The sequence below is a fragment of the Onthophagus taurus genome, chromosome 7 (genome assembly GCF_036711975.1).
Source record: "Onthophagus taurus isolate NC chromosome 7, IU_Otau_3.0, whole genome shotgun sequence".
Lineage (NCBI taxonomy): Eukaryota > Metazoa > Arthropoda > Insecta > Coleoptera > Scarabaeidae > Onthophagus > Onthophagus taurus.
Window position 1 is genome coordinate 31223153 of NC_091972.1, and position 21575 is coordinate 31244727.

Consider the following 21575-nt stretch of genomic DNA (forward strand, 5'->3'; position numbering starts at 1 on the left):
AAAGAAAAGTTGAGTTGCTGAAATAACTAAAAAACAAATATGTGCTATATTTTGTCACCGCCAAACCAAAATGGCATAAATGCTAAAATGGCCACTTTCTACTTAGATACACCGTTGAACAGGATTTTCAAATTTATCTCCAATAGTTAAAGTGGCATAACCGCAAACAAAGTTCAATCGGTGCTTTATTGGTTCAAAGTTTGCACAAATGCCTATTTAAATACGATGTGATGAAAGTTTTTTGTGTTTCCTGAGAAATCAAATATATGACGTTTATGCCGTTTTGGCTTTGCAGCGTCGGTTTGTTCTATAATCAAAACAATGAAACACTCAAAACTGTAACCAATAAAATTCTAATAAAGAGCACACACCTAAAATGGGGGTGATAGTATGCACGTCACAATTGAAAAGGAAAAGAAACGCATACTTAAGTGTGGTACTATATATAGACCAACTCAATCAGCAAGTATTATAAGTTTAACAAAGAAGTTTAGTAGTACAGAAGGACAGTGATCAGGCATCAAAGTAACTTCTAAGGTATAGGTAGTTTAGCTAATTAATGTCAATGAGTATAAAAATATCATTGCTTCATGTTGATTTATTTAGAATATAATGTATTATGATATAATTAACAAATTTAGAATAACCAAGTGCAATACTATAACGACTCAATTCAATTTTAAAATTCCGTCAAGCCTCACATTTAAACTAAACAAGAAGATAACCACTTCATTGTTCAAACATATTTAAAATTTTAATTAATATCTATATTAACGGTTTGAACAACATCTTAAAAACTGATTTCGGACAGATTCTAAAGTTTTTAGAGATATTACTGTGTAAACACATTGCGTTCTAAGCAATCCTACATTCGTCATAGGAGCAGGAGGACTAATAAATTATAGAATTTTATGTTAAAGTGATTAACACTGTCACTAACCTGTGATGTTCCCTGTGATAATGATAGAGTAAATAGTTCCTGTGCTTTGTTATTAATAATCATGACAGCCATTAATTGTGTAGTTATTTAAGTTTCTATTAATAAACTTTAAACATGTTGAAAAACATTATGAATAATTTTAGAAAAATTTACTAAAACAGATCAAACGATTTACATTTTTTTGCTAAACTTAATTTGACTTGATATGACAAATGAAAAGCAAAGTTTTGGAAAAAGTTGAGGTACGGAAATTGCTCTTAAAGTGTAATGGAATATCTATTTGGAGGGAAATTCTAAAGGATGAAGCATTATAACAACGATGTCTCGGAGAATATAATAAATACGCGAATATTAGACGGTAAAATCAAAAGAATATAAAAAGTAATATAAGAAAAATGGTGAAAATAGACTAGCAAAAATATGAACTGGTTTTGTTCGCATCGTTGCTATTCTAAGTTATATCAAAATATTTCATTAAATAACAATAAAATTAATTACGAATTTGGGAAAATGGTACCAACACTACGAGACATATTGACGAAGCTGATCTTTTGCGCCTGAAAGGGCTACTGAAAGAGGAAGATATTTGAATAGGACATCCCAAGAAAAAAAGAGAGCTAAATATCCTCCAGACATTATATAGTTGCTGCAAAATGCAGGAATGTAAAATTCTTATCTCAAAATTCGATAGATGCTATTTAATTCATGTTTAACCATTAATGCAACCAACTTTGGTTATGTTTTGTTCTTGTTAATAATACGGAAGTACAAAATGAAATTAGTTTAATTAAAAGTCAACCCATTGGTTTCGATGAATGAAATCTATGATATAATGTTGCAGCTCGTATATTATTTCTCAATCCACATCGTTTTTATTAATAACTTAATAACTTATCCTTTGGCCTGGAAGAAGGCATTAATTTAATAATTACTTATACTCTATAAACTTTCTGTTTGAGGCGTTAGAAAAATGAGATTAGATGCGAATACGCATTATATTTTTCTTCATAGACCAATTAGCATCTAGATAGGAGACCACCAAGGGAAGAAGAAAGGGTAAAATTACGAATCTTGACTCTTCCGATGATTTGACTAATTGATTTTGTCATCGGTATCTTCCATTGATGATTTGATTTAATAGACGAAAAAGTAGAACAAGAAAAATTAGAATTACAATTTCTGGAGTATGGTATACAGGGTGATTCATAACTCGAGTATTATTTATAAATGTGCTATTCACAAGATAATTAATGATACTCCGCGAAACAACACTTGTTCAAATGATAGAAGATGACTGTGGCATACGTATTATACCTAAAACAGTCAGAAATGTGATACGAGAACATGGACACGTACGAGTTCTTAAGATGAAACCATTCATTAGCAAGAAAAGCAAAACACTACGTTTTGAATTTGCTAAACCACATGTTAAGAAACGATATCACTGTGGGAGTTTCTAATTTTTAATGGCGAATCTTAATTCAATATCTTTGGATCTAATGGGGATAATGTGGTTTGGTGGAGAAGATAAGCAATTGAAAACAAAAAAAATTGTATACTACTTTAGAGCATGGAGATGAAAGTAATCGAGTGCATAAACGCTTAGTGCGTGGTGCTAAGTAATCGGGTGCTGCTGAGTTGAAAGCGATAAATTTTTGGACCAGATGAGAACGATTTTCAACGTAATTGATGCGCTGGATCAGAATCTTCAATCCGTTTGTCAAGATTGTTTGTAAAAATGCATTTGGAAAAACCGGTGATAATTTTGTAGTATATTCAACAAAAAACTATTTAGGGTGTCATGCTTTTTGAGTTTCGAACTCGAACAATTTTCATTCTATCGATTTAAAGTTGTTACCACATATTTAAAATTACATTCTACAAAGAAGTACGTAGGGAATTTTCGATAAGTTGATTTCTGAATGTTTTATTAACAAATTATTGTCCACTTTTGTTGTAAAAATTAACTTTTTTCAAATGCTCACAAATCGATCAAAAACTAATATTTTCAAAATCCCCTACGTATTTCTGTAGTTATACTCATGTACAGGTGTCCCGTTAAGGGTACGGAGCGGCTGTATCTCGACAACGGTAAAGCCTAGAGGTTTGGGAAAAAAATCCTTATAGGCAAAGTGGCCAAGAGTAATAGCTGGAAATTATTTTGAAGTTCGTAATTCGACCGCTAGGGGCGTAACTGCCATTGAGAAACATAAAATTCCTGCTATCTCAGAAACTTAGACGATGAGCTATAATTTTGACAACATTATTTAATAGCTTGGATAATACCGCACCTGTTTCTTCACATTGCAGCCTCACCCTGTTTATAATACTTGGTTGAGGATGTCGTCTATCCGGATATCATTGAGCACATATTCTGGAGACTAGTATCCAAGTCGCATTAAAATTTGGTATATGGCAGCAAAATTATTTTACATTATAATATATTAATCAAATAATAAAAGAAAGAATATTAAGTACAATAATGACATATTTTATTACACATTTTTCTTTAAATTTTAAATATCAGGAAAACTATTAAAGTTAGACATGTGACATACGTATCATTAATTAAACGGAACTTGATGGGCAATTCAACCACTGCACAATATACAGTTTGTTCCATTTAAAAAACCTAAGAAAAAAGCCATTTGAAAAACATCAAAAGTAAGTAAGCTTCAATGACACGTTGTGTAGTGTATCTAATATCTGTGGATACTATCATCTACCTACTGGCTTTGACTATTATCTGATATAGTTTCAAGACAAAATCAGCAAAAACGTCGTTTTTACATCGTATTTAAAAAGATCCTGCAATGGAGACATTTTGGAAGAACAATTGAATATCTCAGGAACTATGAACGCTGTGAAATAGTAACATATACGGTTTCATAAACAAATTTAGTTGTTTTCATAATATGATAAAATATGCGGGGTGTTCCATTAAAGAAAAATACGTATTCTCCGTTACGCTTAAATGGAACATCCTGTATAAAAACATCAAACAACTTTAGTTTTAGTAAATTTTTAGTTTAGTAACTATCAACCGCCGGGATACTAATAACTTATCCTGTATACTAACGTGATAGTCTAAGTCTAAAGGTGGTCCCACACGACTGGTGTAATTGGCAAGTACGCAAGTAGGCAAATATTTGTGTAAACATTGGCCTTACATTGTTAATTCACGTGTAACATAAAAAATACCTATAACGATGTGCGCTCCCAGACGCTACGCAAGTGTATCCGAGTAGACGAATATTTGCCATGTACACCACTCGTGTGGGACCACCTTAAGGTCAATGAAATTTACCATCCAAAATATTATCAAATTGTTTATAAAGAGGGGGACAATCTAAATTTAGATACTTTAAATTGAGGATTAATTGAACGGATTTAATTCATAACATCTACTAAATAAAACGATCCTACAGACATTATCAATTTCATTGCAATGATTGAGACAAAATTGGTATTAACCCTCCAGTGATGCCTGTGAGTTCACCCAATACGTACATATATGTTGCAGTAATTTTTGTAAGAAAAATTTTGGCACCGTGAGCTTCCGTGTATCTTTCACAAATAGTAAAACTCGAATTTTTTATAAAAATATGCAATAAAGTATATGACAATTAAAAAAAAAAAAACAAATGTGTCCTAATAGGCCTAACCCGTTCTCATTTATATATTAGTAGTTTTCTGCATACTTTTTTGGTAGAATTTAAAAAATACAGAAATAAATTTAAAATTTTCTGTTTTCTCAATAAGTTCTAAATTGCAAAATTTAAGTTTCTAAAAACTCGGGGTATTCCCATCTTACAATGACTTCGCTTGTATATAACGCTCCGTGATTCCTCTAACATCACCACTTGACTTCTGCACACAAACGTGGTTCAGTCGTTTATTACTTTTGTTAGTGAATTGTTTTCTGGAAAGTGGCCATAAATTATTATAAGCGTTTTTCAAATTCTTTTGGATTATCGAAGGTAAATAATTCTATAGTATATATAAATATAAAGCACATTTTTGTATTTTCTCTTCCTTGTAGGTTTATTTTACTTCAATATGTGTTCATATGAACGAGAGGTAAAAAGGTTAGAACGCCTTGAAGATGAAATAGATACTAACGAACTTTCAGAGTTGTCTGAAAGTGATAATGAATCTTTGGCCGACGAAGGCCATAACCTTGTAAGTGACCATGAATCAGATACTGAGCAATAGTCGTTTTCAGATGTAGAAGAACAAGCCAGTCTTTTGCGAGGAAGCAGATCTAAATACTTTTATGGAAAGGATGGGACAAAATGGAATAAGGAAGCTGCACCATTGAATGTTCGAACGCGGCAAAGGAACATTGTAACACATTTTCCAGGTGTGTTGAGATTGGCAAACAATGGAAAGACGCCAATGCAATGTTGAATGTATTTTTTCGAGGAAATCGTGAATGTCATTGTAGTAAACACTAATTAGATATCAAGATCAGTACGATTACAAGGAAATAAATACCGTTGAAATAATGGCATTACTAAGTCTGCTGTATCTAGCAGGTTTGCAGCATGGAGAACGAAAACAAATTGCTGAATTTTATAGCGACGATGGCCTAGGGTGCGAAATATTTCCTACGGCAATGATTCAAAGAAGGGTTAAATTTATGTTGAGATGCCTGCGGTTTGATGACACAAATACCAGAGAGGTCAAAAAATCCTAAGACAATCTTGCTGCCGTAAAGGAAATGATGGCAACGAACAGTGCAAAGTACACTATATTATGTCGGGAAGTACGTTACCGTTGATGAAATGCTACTTGCATTTCGTGGGAGATGCAGATTTGAAATGTATATCCCAAATAAGCCAAATAAATACGGCTTACAAGTATTCTCAATGGTTGATTCTAAGACATTCGGCACATCTCATTTAGAAATCTATGCAGGGACTTAACCCGAAGGCCCAGTTAAAATCGATAATTCAACAGCTGCTGTCACAGAGAGGATGTATATGCACCTGTTCGGATCTAGAAGCAATGTAACCATGGATCGTTGGTTTACCGGATATAAAATAGTTAGTTTGCTATTACGAGAGCATCGCCTCACTGTAGTGGCAACAATTCCGGCTAACAGAAGGGAATTACCATTAAAAATAACACAGGTAAAGAACAGGAAAGTGAATTCGTCGATATTTGCTTTTAGTAGACATGAGGGCTGTTTCATACGTTCCAAAAAAATCAAAATATGTTTTATTGATTTCATCAATGCATAATGACAATGCTATTGATCAAAGTACTGATGAAAAGGTTAAACCAGGAGTGGTCAGGTTTTATAATATGATCAAAGGTGGTGCAGATGTTGTCGACAGAATGATAACAACATACAATGCAGCCAGAAACACACAACGTTGGCCTATGGTCATATTTTATGGATTGATAAACGTCACTGCGATTAACGCTTTTATAATTTATAAAGCAAATAACTCTGATGGTGAGTTTAGTAAAGGTCGAAGAATGTTTTTAAAAAATCTAAGAACTTCTTTACTATAAGAAAATATGAAACAAAGGGCTATATGAACGTCTTCCAAGAAAAGTTCGTGAAACGGCTGGTTGTTTATTAGGACTCTCTGCTTCAGAAGACCAGCAGGACCCCCCTCGCAATAAAGGGGGTTACTGTAAATATTCTAATTGTAAACGAAGAAAGACCCGGTACTTTTGCAAAATTTGCAGGTGTTGGTTGTGCATGGATCATATTACAGCTTGTTGCCGCGAATGCACAGAGAAAAATTAACTAAATTATCACTTTTTTTTTAAATCCATTGTTTTGTATCGAGGCTATTTTAAACATTTTGATATAGCTTTTTTTAAAAATTACCGTAAAATGGGGCTACTTGGCAAAGGCCACAAAAACGTTCAAAGTGCCTCGGACAACATTAGTACGGAAGATGCTTGGAAGGAATTCAAAACCCGTAAGACATTCGACTGTTTTAAGCAAGTCTGAGGAGCTGTTGTTTCATGAAACTTTGGCTGTTGTTGCGAATTGGTTTTCCTTGACAAAGGCCGACATTCGAGATGTGGTGAAAAAATACCTATATAAACAAGGGAGGCAGGTCAAGGTCTTCAAGAACAACACCCCAGTTCCAGATTTTACCGATTCTTTTTTCGCTAGAAACAACCTGTCCATCAGAATAGTGTCAAACATCAAGCGGTCCAGGTCGTCAGTCAACCGCGACGACATTACAACATTTTTTAACAACGCTAACCTTGCCCTTTCTTCAATGAAAAGTGTAAACCTACATAATTATGATGAGACGAATGCCACGATGATCCTGGTGCTAAAAAAGTCATAGTGCCAAGAAACACAAAAAGAGTGAAAAGAGTGCAAGAACATTCTCGGGCTTCGATCAGCATTATGGTTTGTGGAAACGCAAATGGGGATATACTTCCTCTTATGGTGGTTCAAAATATGTCAGCAGCCCAAGTGGATGGTTTGACATGAGCCGTTTCAAAAAATGGTTTTTTGAAATCTTGTTACCGCATGTTGAATACACTCGCGACTCAGAAGATAGAGTTATATTGGTGGGAGACATAACATCTATTTGACATTTCCAGCAAATGCCACCCATCTAATGCAACCATTAGATGTTGCGGTATTCGCACCTATGAAGAAAAAGTGGAGAAAAATACTGGATCAATGGAGAAAAGAAAGCAGATACTCTGGTTGCATTCCAAACGAACAATTCCCTGTATTGCTAAATAGACTCTGGGCAGCAATCAACGATTTGGTAGAGCAAAACCTGAAATCAGGTTTTAGAGCAACTGGCTTGCATCCTCCTAATCCAAATGAGGTTTTGAAAAGGATTCCCGACGGGTTAAATAAGAGCGAAAGCAGCGACACACACGGAAGAGTTTTAGACGCAAGTTTGCTAGAACTGTTGCAGGAGCACCGTGGGAGTGGCGATAAGCAGAAAAGGAAGAGAGGCAAAAAGATTACAACAAGTACAGATACGTCCGTTACTGTAATTTCTACAAAAGCTGAGAAAGAAAATCAACTTTCTTCCTCACTCACCCAAACACAAAATCTTCGAAAAGGAAGGCCAGTTCGCAAGACACGCACAGTAAAAAACATTGACTCATCTACGTGCGGTATCTGCCGCATAAAGTGGAAAGACGACAGGAACAAAATGGATTGGATACAATGCCTGAAATACAAATATTGGGATTGTGGTGCATGTAACCGTGGAAGCACAAATTTATTTTACAACTGCTCTGGCTGCGAAGACTTGGATCACGAACAAATCTTTGATAACAGCAATCAAGACAAAGATTACCTTCGTTCAGGATTAAAAAATTTATGAAGGAAAAATGATTATTATTAATTTACGTTTGAATTGTGTTATAGAACAGTGGTTTTTGGTTTTTAATATGTTTATTGTTGGTAAATACGTTAATTTTTGTTTCTTTTATTTCGATTTATATTAATTTAAGGTTAACTTTAGAAGATTTTTTTGAAACACTTGTAAGAAGAAACAAATACAGGTTTGTTAAAATTTACTTCACATTTTTTAATGTTTAATTCAATAAAAAATGTGTCTTTTACATAAAAATACATTCCTTTATGCTTCAGTTACATTTTCAGGGGAACTTAACCATCTGACATGCAAAGTAACAGATAAGTAAGAGTCCCTAAAACGAAGTTTAGTGTACAAGAATTCATCACTTTTTTATATACTTTTTGTTGTTTTTATAAGGTATTTTCAATGTTTCATGATAGCTATATAATCCTGAAGGTTAGGTTGGTATGATGAACAAGTTTCTGTTGCCCTAACTTTATTTCTTCACTTTTAATCTTGAAAAATTTTCAAAAAACGTGTCCAAGTAACCCCATCTTACGGTAGTTTGTTAACTGTATACTTATAACTTTTTTTATACTTGTTATTGTTTGAAACGCAGTAAGTAGTGTTTAAAATAAAACTGTTCAAAATGATATGTGTTGTTAAATTTAATAAAATTGATAACCTTAATATTTATATATTTTATTTTATTGACCCATGGTGAAATAAACTAACTATAATTTACTCTAAATTGAAAAACAGTTAATAAACTATTTAATTCTTCTTTTATATGTATTGCAAATATGGGTCTGACAGGCCTCACCCGTTCATTCGTGTAATTTTGGGAACACCCGATCACTGAAGGGTTAAACGAAAAAAAGACTGAATATTTCTTGGTTGTGTCTATTTATCGATTAAATCGAGGTCTACCTGTGACCGCGTTAATGACCTCGTGGACGAACATTTTTTCCATGTTGCCGAGGCATTGTCGGTGTCTATACTTGGATGACCGAGTTCGCTCTATCACAGGAAGTGTGCTCCGTCTGTCCGCTTGCTATGTGACCTACATCGTGACCCACTTCACTTGACGTCGAAGCCCCCGCGGTGCCTCGCTTTATCTGGCACTGATAAATTAGATAATTATCTGTTTTTATCTACTAGACATAGAGAGAAAATATTATTCTTCATCCTCGAATAATACCTGGCTCGTTGGTCTAGGGGTATGATTTTCGCTTAGGGTGCGAGAGGTCCCGGGTTCAAATCCCGGACGAGCCCACTAAATTTTTTTCTTTTTTAAATTTTTTTCGTAATTTTTATGTTAATTCAACCAAAAAAAAACACGAAAGTAATTAATTTCAGATCGTTTTGACTAAATTTAAAAGAAAACATAAAAAGTGATTTTTTTACGTGAAACATTGATGAAGGTAATTAATCACCATGATGTGTCCAAGTGTAAAGTAACCGTTCGACCATGTTTTTCAATGTTCGTAACGTTCAGTGCGGTCTGAATCGAGGGCAAGTTGAAAAATTACATTTTCCGCGACCCCTTGTTTACTTATTTAGCGACCAATCGATAGGAACGTCCCGCAGGGTCGTTGTTGGATACTTTAAATGGAATTTACGATATTATGGAGTAGTAGCGTCCTTTTTGCTGAAAGTTCAAAAGAATGTCTACATTTATAAATACCAGTTGTTACCGAAACTTCTGCATATAACCTTGATATTAATGAGAAATAATGTTTATTTTTCACGCTAATCATTTCGACGTTACTATTTTTGTCACATTATCATTAAATGTATTTTATACTTAATTTTGTTGGTAATGTTGTTTTATTTAAAGATTGGAGAGATAATACATTTATAATTATTTATTCAATCCTACCTTTGAAATAGTGAGTTTGTAACTTACGATTAGATATGAGTGTTGAAAGTTGTTATTTGCATTCACTCTGCTGACTTTCACAGAAACGAGTGAGTGAAAATTTTTTTCAACCACTATTAGCTAAATATAAAATCTTTAAAGGAACAACTCTTTATTTAAACCTAACGGATGTTAACTAAAAAACAGTGGACAGCACACGTGGAAAGTTACTTAAGTATTTCACTTGTATAAAGTATTAATTTTAATCAATTTTTTAATTTTATCATAATGATGACATTTAACAATTTGACACAAATGTTTGTTGCAAATACATATCGCTGCCCCAGGAGAATATGGACGTAACTGCAAATCGGTAAATTTTACAGGAGACGCAAAAATCGTAATCGTTTTTTATTTGTGTGTTTCTAACAGTTTAATTGGCTAATTGTCATCAATAAATGGTAATGGCGTTTTTTAGCGGATAAATAGCAATTTTTAGCGAATAAATAGCAATTTTTAGCGGATAAATAGCAATATTCTGCGTTAATTTACGCGAGTAACTCATTTTCTAAAAAATTGCGGTTGCGTCCGTGTTTTACTGGAGCAGCGATATATCGATCTATCCAACGAAAACTGTCGTAAGTTAAAAAATGGTGATTTTGAGTTAATATGCGGTACCAGTATGTTTCTTCAAGCTCTATTTGGTAAAAAATTATAGTAACTTGGTAACAAAAGCGCAGCCAAGTATAATCTGTTTTTTATTTAAATCAATTGTCAAAGTGTCGTCAAGTTGGTATTGAAAGTAAAAGAGCATGTCGTGACTTTTACTTTAATTGTGTGCCACCACTGTCTATCAAATTTGTTAAGATTGATTAAAAAACAATTTTCATATAATTTTTTTGTTGCTAAATCTACCATAAAAATGTTAAGAAAGGGTGGAACGGGATGTCAACTGTCTAAACGCGAAAAAAACTCCATAATTAGGTATTGTGAAGAAGTACAGACGGACACACCAAATACGAATTTAAAATATATATGTGATAAACCTTCACGTATTTTTGATGTATGTGTATTGCACTTGAGTTTTAAAATTAAATTTATATTCAACATAACTGTATTAGGTTCACAGCACGACGGTTTTTAAAATTATTCAAAACTACAAAAAATATCAAACTGTAAAAAAACAAAAAACACAAGGGCGTTGTAAAATGAACTACAAAACGGATAATGATTTATATTTTATTAAAGAAGAGTTAGGAAGACAAATACAAAAATTGCATGAAAAGAAACAGTATTTTAATGATTTACTTAATTTTGCAACAAATGAATGTGATTTTACTAATGGTAGATCAAAATTACATAAAACTATAAAATCTATGGGATATAGATATAAAAAGATTAGCAATAGAAAAGTGTTAATTGAACAACCACATATAGTTTCAAAAAGAATTACATTTTTAAAGACATACTTGCAATAGCTAGAATCCGGAGAGTATACTTTTGTTTTTCTTGACGAAACTTGGATTTACGAAAATGGCACCCAAGTTTATCAATGGGTAAATGAAAATGAAAGATTCGGTATTCCGCAAAGAGCAGAAGGCGAAGGAAAAAGATTTACAATCTTGCACGCAGGCACTTCGTCAGGGTTTTTGCCAAATTGCGATCTCTTGCTCAGTGACAACACAGAGCACAGAGATTATCATAAAAATATGACGTCAATTATTTTTATGGAATGGGTGAAAAATCAATTACTTCCAGCATTAAATAATTTGGGTGCGAAGTGTGCGTTAGTAGTGGATAATGCTCCATATCACTCAAAACAAATCGAGAAAGCTCCAAGATTCTGCACAAAAAAAAATGATATGAAAAAATGGTTAACTGAACATAATATACAGTTTGAACCAACCTTAAATAAAAAATCGTTATGGGAAATAATCCGTTATTACAAGCCTCAAATTGAAAAATCCTTTGAAATTGACAAATTAATAAGAGACCATGGCCATACTGTTCTTCGCCTTCCTCCATACAATTGCCAATATAATCCCATTGAACTATGTTGGGCGTTCTTAAAAACTTATTACAATAAACATGTTCAGTCCAGCTCGGAGAAAAAGATCTGTCGTGTCAAGGAGACTTGGCAAAAAGCTCTTGGTCATTACACTCCGGAGATGTGGGCAAATAGTGTTCGCCACTGTGAAGAACTAATTAAAAAAGATTGGACAACATTAATGGGAAATTCATTAATAACTGATTTACCTCCTGTCATCATCCAACTAGCGGAAGACTCAGATTCTTCCAGTAATTCTGATTTTTAAACAATATTCAAATTTTAATTATAGCACTTAATTATGTTATCTTAATATATTGCTCACGAGTTTTAATTTCAAAACGTAGATATTAGCCAAGTGACGAGAGATTAGTGGCTTCGTCTTTAAAGTGACAATCAGTGACAACTTCGTTTAGAATATACACAACCTTACTTATTATTTAGTGGAAAATATTATAAAGCGTGGTCATAGAACATGGTATCTAGGGTGGTACAGACCGTTTTTTTATAAAAATTTGGCAATGACAATTGATTTAAATAAAAAACAAATTATAACTACATATTTTATTAATATAGCAACTCCTATGGTCCAGGTCCAGCCCAGCGAAAACTATATTAAGTTGAGTTACTATGGTTTTCGCCGAACAAAATTTATTTATTTGTTTTACGTCATTTTAAAACGCAAAACTCATCTGAATTAAAGTTAAAACATTTACTCATAATAAATAGCCACATAGGTTTATACGACATACAAAATGTTAGAGGAGTTAAGTGACCGGTTTGTACCTGTGGAATCAACAAGTAAATTTTCAGGTATGTATTATTTCTTTTTGCTTTTACGTTAAGGTGCCTTGGTTAGGTCCATTGTCTGAGATAGGTTTCGACATCTCTGTTCATGTTACGGAGAAACTATCAGATAATTCGGATCTTGACAGTAATTATGTCCCTAAAGACCCATCAGACTCTGATTCGTCTAATTTGTCGAGTAAAGTCGAATCTGTAAGGGAGGAGAAACAACGTTGTAGAAGCGTAAAGCAAGTTATAAAGAAAAAATAGCCAGAAAGCGTGCGAAAAACAGAATGCAATGGATCGATGTACAAGCTAAAAGAGAACGGAACTTGGGGCTAAAGCACAAAAATCGTAAAGGTAACGTTATTCCAGCAAAGGAAATGAAGAATACATGTAAAGAGGGTTGCAGGAATAAATGTCGCGAAAAAATAAGTGAACGAAGCAAAAAAGAAGTGTTTGAAGAATTTTGGAAAATAGGTGACCATACGAGACAGCGGGATTATATAGCCAGGTGTGTTAAAGCCATAGACAAAAAACAGATTTAAAAAAAAGGGGAATCAAGGTGGAATTTTTCTCGAAAATACAATATTATTCTTAAAAATAATGAAATACTAGTTTGCAAAACTATGTTCCTTAATACTTTTGGAATATCAGAACAATGGGTTACAACAGCTTTAGATAAAATTTTAAAAACAGGATTTGTAGAAGAAGATAAACGAGCAAAGCATACTACAAGAGTGAATAAAATTAACAATGATATAATCAACAGTATTAAACAACATATTGAACTTTTTCCCGTAATTCCTTCTCATTACACCAGAAAAACTTCTACAAAAATGTACTTGGAGGAAGGGCTTAACATATCAACAATGCATAGACTGTACTTGGAATATATACAACGGAATAATGTTACGCAGACTGCTACTCTTAGACAATACAGAGATATCTTTAATACACAATATAATATTGGATTTTTTAAACCTAAAAAGGATCAATGCAACATTTGTGCAGTCTATGCAGCAGCGACTCCAGAAGATAAATCAAAAATGCAAGAAAAATATGAGAAACACAAAGCTGATAAGGAAGCCGCTAGATCCTTAAAAGATTTGGATAAAGAAGCAGCAAAAAATGATAAATCCGTATGTGCCTCTTGTTTTGACTTACAAAAAGTTTTAGTGACACCTCAATCTGCAGTGAGCCAATTTTATTACAAAAGTAAACTAGCTACGTACAATTTTACGATTTATGACATGGGAAATAATGAAGGATACTGCTACGTTTGGAATGAAATAATTGCGAAGAGGGGACCCAACGAAATAAGTAGTGCGATTCCACATTTCTTAAAAACGCAAAAAGATAAAGGAGTGACGAAAGTTATTCTGTATTCCGATAACTGGAACCTCCGGTCAAAACCGAAATCGTTTTATTTTTTCAATGTTTTCTTATGCCTCTATGTCTCTCAATCTGGAAATAATCCATCGTTTTCTTGAAGTAGGACATACGCAGAACGAAGGAGATAGCATGCACTCTGTTATTGAGCACGCAAAAAAACATCAACCTGCTATTTATACTCCAGACCAGTAGGTTATGTTAATTCGTATGGCAAAAGTTAGTGGACGGACGTATATTGTAAAGAAAATGTCCCAGAATGATTTTTTTAGTTTTAAAGAAAAAGTAAAGTTGGAGAATTGGAAAAAAGACATAGAAGGAAAAAAATAAATCAAATAAAAGAGCTTCATTTTTTACCAACGTGCCCTAACGAAATAAAATTTAAGTATGGATATAATGAAGAATTTAAGAGTATACCGTTAAAAGTATGTAAGCGTAGGAATATTAAAACTAGCAATATGGACTATCGAAAAAATCTTCCTTTATTGTATTCATCTTCACTTGCTATTGATTGTAAAAAGTTGAAAGGGCTACTAGAATTATGTAAAACGAACGCCATACCAAAAATGTATCATAATTATTATTATTCCCTATTGCCTAAAGAAGAAAAGGAAAAGAAAAAAAAAGGAAAGAGTTTTACAAGAGAAATAATGGAAAGTGATAGTGATAATAACAACGAATATGAAGATTATTTAAGTATAATTGAAAGTAATTAATAAGTTATAATGTTAATAATTGCATAATTGTTTAAGTTAAAAAATATTTTCAATAAAGTTTCTAATAACATTTATAGTAAGTTTGATTTTTGCTTCAAATAATTCGTCGAAAACTATAGTATGTCACAAAAATTTGAAAAGAAAACAGAATTAATTGCTATTCTTCTATGGTGAATCCTTTCGGAACCCTCTATATAAGATATCTATACCAACCAAATAGGAAATTTTTACATAGAAAATTTTATTTCTTAAAATGCAATCTGTTCAAAAACCTTTAAACGCGACAATCAATGACAATGTCAAAAACTGCTGTCGTCGCCGACATGTCGGCATGAAATTACTCAGGAATTATCGAATTTTAAGACGGGTTTTCTCTAAATAGTAGGATTGAGCAAAACGCTATACAGCACACCTGGGAAACTTATATTTTCCACTAACTTGTATGTCTTTCCACAGTCTCTTTCGGCTCGTGTTGAAATCCAACATACGCGTTAATGAAAAATCATAGTTTCCTCATCAATCATACTGTAATATACTATTGCTTCCATTTAATTTTATTGTTAATGTTTATAATTTATTGTTAGCAGTGGTATCATTTAAACATTATATTAAAGAATATATAAACTAATAAAAGTTCTCTGGTTTTAATTTCAAATTGTTTCATACCTTGAATTTTTTACACTTAAATCTTAAACAATCAATTAGAAATTGGTAAAAACCTAACAAATCACCTATGCTAAGTTAGCCTATCAATTGGATCATATTTTACATGTATAGTATTTTGATTATAACAAGAGAATTACTCAATAAATTCCGATAAAAATGTTTAATTCGAGAACTTAATCTTTGGCGAATACGAAAGTGGAAATGCCCGATTCAAAATCTGTTTGGAATTCCGCTAAAACGCCAAAATAAACATGACTTTTTTTAAGTGGTCATAACTCCTAAACGATGTACTCGATTATCAACATCTTTACGTAATTAGATTCGTCATAGTTTCTTCTACCAAAATCACAAAATGTCCGATCTCAATTCTCTCCTGTTTACCTGGTAGAGTCCTCGGAATGACACCGCGTCGCTCTTTGTTTATGCTCGTATGGACGCCCGAAAGTCTAGCCCCAATTACAATAATATTTTAGGATTTTGATTAAAACACCAAACACGAATTAAGCAAACACATCAATTATCTCCTTTAATTATTGACCAATTTTAGTCATCAATGTCTCAATCGAAAGTATGATCCACAATGAATGCGAAGGTGGAAATGCCAGAAAGTATTATTATTATCATTTTATTTAGTTACTAACTACGTATGGTTAGTATGGTTAGTAAATGACCCTGCGAATCTGCCGACTGGAAGTCTAGCCCCCAATAAGAAAAAAATAGTTTTGATTAAAGGTCCATTTACACTCAGCAGTGACCTGAACGTGACGTGACTTTACCGGTCCTGATCTGAAGCTCAATGGATTTACACACGACAGTGCGATTTGGCAATTCAAATTTAGGCAAAGCACTTCAACGAGATTCATTGAATGTTCCAGCAGATTCTCGGATATCAAACACAAATTCTTAGGGTGTATATGGCTTGGGTATTAGGGTGTATCAGGAGGCAATAAACACTGTAATTTTATGCAAAGTCTACAAGATATAAAAATATATTAGCAGCTATGCGAATTAAACTAAGCGATCTAACAGACATCAAGAAGGATATTGAGAAGTAAAAAAATCGTAGGAGATATACATATACAGGTGGTCCATTTAACGTAAGACAAGCGATTATCTCGAACGACGGTTCATTTTACATAAAAATGAACCAAATGAAAGTTGTTCTGTGCGAAGGGGGAAACCATATGACGATAACATTTTTGACCTTGACCTAATTTTCAAAGTTATATGAAGGTCACGACCAATTTACGACCAACATAAAAGTAAAGTAATTAAAAAAAAAATAAAAAAATGTTACTGTGTGGTTTTGCCAGTACAACGGCAAACATCTTTTGAAAAAAATTGAAATTTCTTCAGAAACAATTAACTAACGTTTATAATCTAGCAAGAACTTATTTATGAGTTTTTAAACATTTTCCTACTCGCTTCTATACATTGTCTCTAGTTCTTAATTCTTAGAATATTAATTAAAAATGTTCAACCAAAAAAATCCAGAAGAAGTACATCGGGTGACCTGACTCGTTGGAAACACCTTTGGAAAGAGGTCTAAAAGGTTCCGACATTTCCCCGCCTTTGTCAATTTGATAATAGAATAACGCATAAAAAACAAGAGTTCGTGGAACTGCTTATGTCGGCATTTTCAGAATATCGCTTTCAGACTTAATTGGTTGAATTGTTTTAAAATGTAACAGGTAAAACTAAATTTGCACAAAAACTGCTTAGCAACAAATTCTGAATTAATTCCATCGTTTTACATTAAGGCAAAGTGTTTAAACTAAGTCATTAAATCATGGATACTCTAAGTGTGACAGAACAAGTAGAAATGATTTTTAGTTATGGAGAAAGTGGCAGAAGAGTTGCTGATAGTATACCTTTGAATCGAGAATGTTTCCTGATGGAAATACGCCTTCGAGAAGTACCTTTTATAGATGGTAAAAGATTGATTTCCTTATGAATGATTTCACTAACACTGGAAATGTGGAATCAAGAAAGAGACCTCGGCGAGCAACTGTAACTACGGAAGAAAAGGAAATTGCGGTATTAGCTAGCGTTGAGGTAAATCCTCAAGTTAGCACTCGACGACTTGCAATTGACGCCGAAATATCGAAGACCAGCATTTTAAGAATATTAAAGCGCAACAAGTATCACCCATACCACTTTCATTGCATCAACAGCTTTATGGAGGTGATTTTGAAAATCAATTAATATTTTGTCAATGGGCACAAGAACGAATGCGGTTGGACGTTAATTTCTTTGGTAACGTGCTATTCTCGAATGAGTCTACTTTTACAAACAAAGGACAAGTAGAACATCAACGAGCTTGATCGGTTAATGTTTGGTGTGGCTAATGTGATAAATTGATAAATTGATCGGTCCATACTTTATTGATGATGTGCGAATGGGGAGAAGTACCGAAATTTTTTTGATGACGTCTTACCAACGTTATTTGTAGATTTGAGCAGGGAAGAAAGAAATATGTGGCTGTAAAATGATGGGTGTCCAGCACATTTGTCACATATTGCAAGTGAAGCTTTAGATCGGGATTATGCTGGGCGGTGTTTATGATTTGGTTCATTTTTATGTATATGTTTATCAGTTGGTTCATTTTACATAAAAATGAACCGTTTTCGAGATATTCGCTTGTCTCACTTTAAATGGACCACCCTGTATTAAGAATTCCCTAAATTACACCTGGAAAATAACAAATATTGATGCCTGTAAAGTAATTGAGATAAATGTTAGGGATTGTAATGGTGGGCAATACACTTTGACGGTGATATATAGGCCACCCTCCACTTCATCTGAAGACTTTGTCAATGGATTGACCGAATACTTACGGGAAACTACAATCTCTTCTGAATAACTGAACCTTCTCAACGAGTGTAATTTTGTATTGGTAATTAATAGGTGTACTCGTATGCAAAATACAAGCAGCAGTTGTATCGACCATATATTTATTAAAACTTCAGGAAAACTCGACAATACGTACACTAGGGCTACTGTGATATGCATATAATAGACCATAAATCAACATTGTTATACATAAATCTGGAATCCGGCGGTGAAAGATCCAAAATAAAACTTAATCAAAACAGCAGTAAATGTGGACAAAATATTTTTCATGCCATTCTCGACCTATGGTAATCAGCTGCCAGCCTACAATGAATTCTCTGTTAACTTAACAACAAATACTCTATGCATCAAAACCACACATAGTTTTATTTATCTCGGTGTGGTAATTGATAGTCACTTGAGGTGGGACAGGCACGTTGAGAGTATATCAAGAATATTGAGAACTGTACTGTATAAATTCAAATATTAAAACTCCATACTGAATGCTTATCATTTAAATATATTGTATCATTATTTGGTAGAGTCGAGGCTGCCCTATGGAATTTTGGCATGGGGTCGCCTATGCGATACTCACTTAAAGCCATTGGAGATATTACAGCGTAGGATTATTAAGAAGATATTAGGAAAGGAGAACTTGTACTCATCAGCACACCTATGTTTGGAGTTTTGGATAATTAACGCTAAACATAGGATAGACATGTTGAATCAAAACGGTGTTTATAAAGTTAGAGTACAAAATTTAGTTATTAAAAACTTTTTGTTAAATTTCATTTACATACAAATAATAGCCATCAGGAGTTAAAGTCAGACAATATAATATAATTGATTAAATATAAAAAAATATATAAAAATTAAATATAATTGCTTTTGCTGACTTGTTTGTCTTATTGTACTTCGTACAATATCTCAATTCTATTTCAAATTAAATAGGATTTGTTAGGATAAGTTTATTTGTTTTGAAGTTGGAATAGAGGTTGTTGGGAATTATTTGTAACTATATTTATTATGTGTGTGTATATCTTGAGATGGTTTCCCAGTCATATCTTTCGCGCAATAGCGTCTGTTTTACGGTAATAGACTTGCCGTGTTGAGCGCAAACAAATCGATTGCATTTGTCCCATCGTTTAGAAGGTTTATTATCACTTCCACGACATATCCAATAAGGTCTTTTTTGGTATCTCAAGTAGCGGTATCAATACCATCGTTCAATATTATGAACGATGGTATTATAACACGTGCAATTAAAATTAATCAAAAAATAATAAAAAAATAACTGTGCTGGTGATAATAGATTGCAATTTTGCGTTATTGTTTATATGCTGCACGTGATTTTATACCCAAAAGAATCTTTGGTAAGTCCTTTTTATTTTTGCACAAAACTCCAATTGATATTAGCCTTTCTCTTCTCTGATATAACTCTTTACTCGTTACTAGTTTTTTTTTAACAATTTCGCGAATTGGGACGAGATTGTGTAAACATTATCTCTCTACTCCTGTAGAAATATCGTTAAAACTATAGGAACTTATAATGGTTAAGTTCCGTTTCGGGTTTGATTGAAACAATTTAAAACGCAAAATTGGTAACGCAACGCGAGTTATACAAGCTTGAATGTTGGTGCTAATAAAGATATAGTTGTTAAAGTCCACAATTTAACTGGGTATTCTTTTGCTTCTCTAAGTCTTCCTAATAAATATAGTATTGTATAGAAATTACGTACTTTCGTATCTATTTCGTATCCTATCTATGTCTTAGTAACTACATAAAACTACTAATACTTATTATTAATAATAATTAGGTATTCTAATTCTTATTATTACTCCATACTAATTATTACACATTTTTCTGTATACTACAATTTAGCAATCCGGTTTGAATTCGGTTCGGAATCTGTGCCAACAGATTCGCTTTGTTGGCAGATCCAGGAAACCTAATGTTTTTCTTGTCTATTTCACACGAATAAGTTGGAGCTATGTCTATGTATTGTAGAATAGTCATTTATTTCATGATACTTAGCTCAAGTAAAAAATGTTTACAATTTATTATTACAAAGATATGCATGTTTGTAAGTTTTAGGCCCACTTTTACCACCTCTTGATAAATTTATCCGATAGATAATTACCATGGTTACAGCGGTTTTAAGTGCTCTCATTGGCTAAGGTCCATTACTACCATCATTTAGTTAAATTTATCTTATAGATAAACCCATCTACTAGCCAATCAGAGCGCGTGAAATAGCCGTATCCATAGTAATAATCCCTTAGATAGCTTAACCAGAAGATGGTAGTAACGAGCCTAAGAGCGCCAATTTATCTATCGGTTAAATTTATCAAGTGGTGGTAAAAGTGGGCCTAAGAGAGTCACGAAAATCGCAATCTCCCCATTTCATGGTAAATATAAATCATATAGCTACGAATATTATTAGGAGCTCGGTGTAGCGCATGTGCAGAAATAGAAAAAACACATTGAGAAGGTAAAAGTAAGATATCTTTATCTCTACTAACCATAACAATTTTACAGATTTTAAAGTATAGTCCTTGGTCCAGAAGTATGTTTGAACTTTGTGTAAAATTTACAAAACAGAGCTTTAAATTAAATTTATTTCAGACATATAAAATTAATTGATTCAAGAATAATCACAACCACCAAGAACAAAAGGCATGAAAACCACTTTACACATTCACTATTAATCCTTTCTCGCTAGAATCTCAATTGCCAAATTGTAGAGGTTTTGTGGTAGAGGTATCTAAACCGAGAACATACTACACGATTTTTTGGGATCCCAGCGTTCAGACCCAATTTCCTGCCCTAATCCTAACTTACAACTTACATCCCTAAAACAAGAAAAGAAAATTTCCACTTTAAATCGAAAATCACCTATTTTCTAAACTTTTACAATGTTTCAGAACTTCAAATGTGAAACGATTTATATTGCTTTATTGTCCACATAATTTCGTAAAATTACTTACTTTTTAGTTAACATTATAAAAATTGTATACGAAATTTTTT

At 33.0% G+C, this 21575-nt stretch overlaps 1 protein-coding gene and 1 non-coding gene across 6 annotated transcripts in view; one reads left to right on the forward strand and one right to left on the reverse strand.

Moving 5' to 3' along the window:
• Positions 1-21575, reverse strand: part of LOC111421946 (hyperpolarization activated cyclic nucleotide gated potassium channel Ih) — a 373674-nt gene that overhangs the window by 279058 nt on the left and 73041 nt on the right. The gene's annotated exons all lie outside the window — the stretch shown is intronic.
• On the forward strand, positions 9451-9522 carry TRNAP-AGG (transfer RNA proline (anticodon AGG)). The gene has a single exon. It is a non-coding gene; the product is annotated as a tRNA-Pro (tRNA).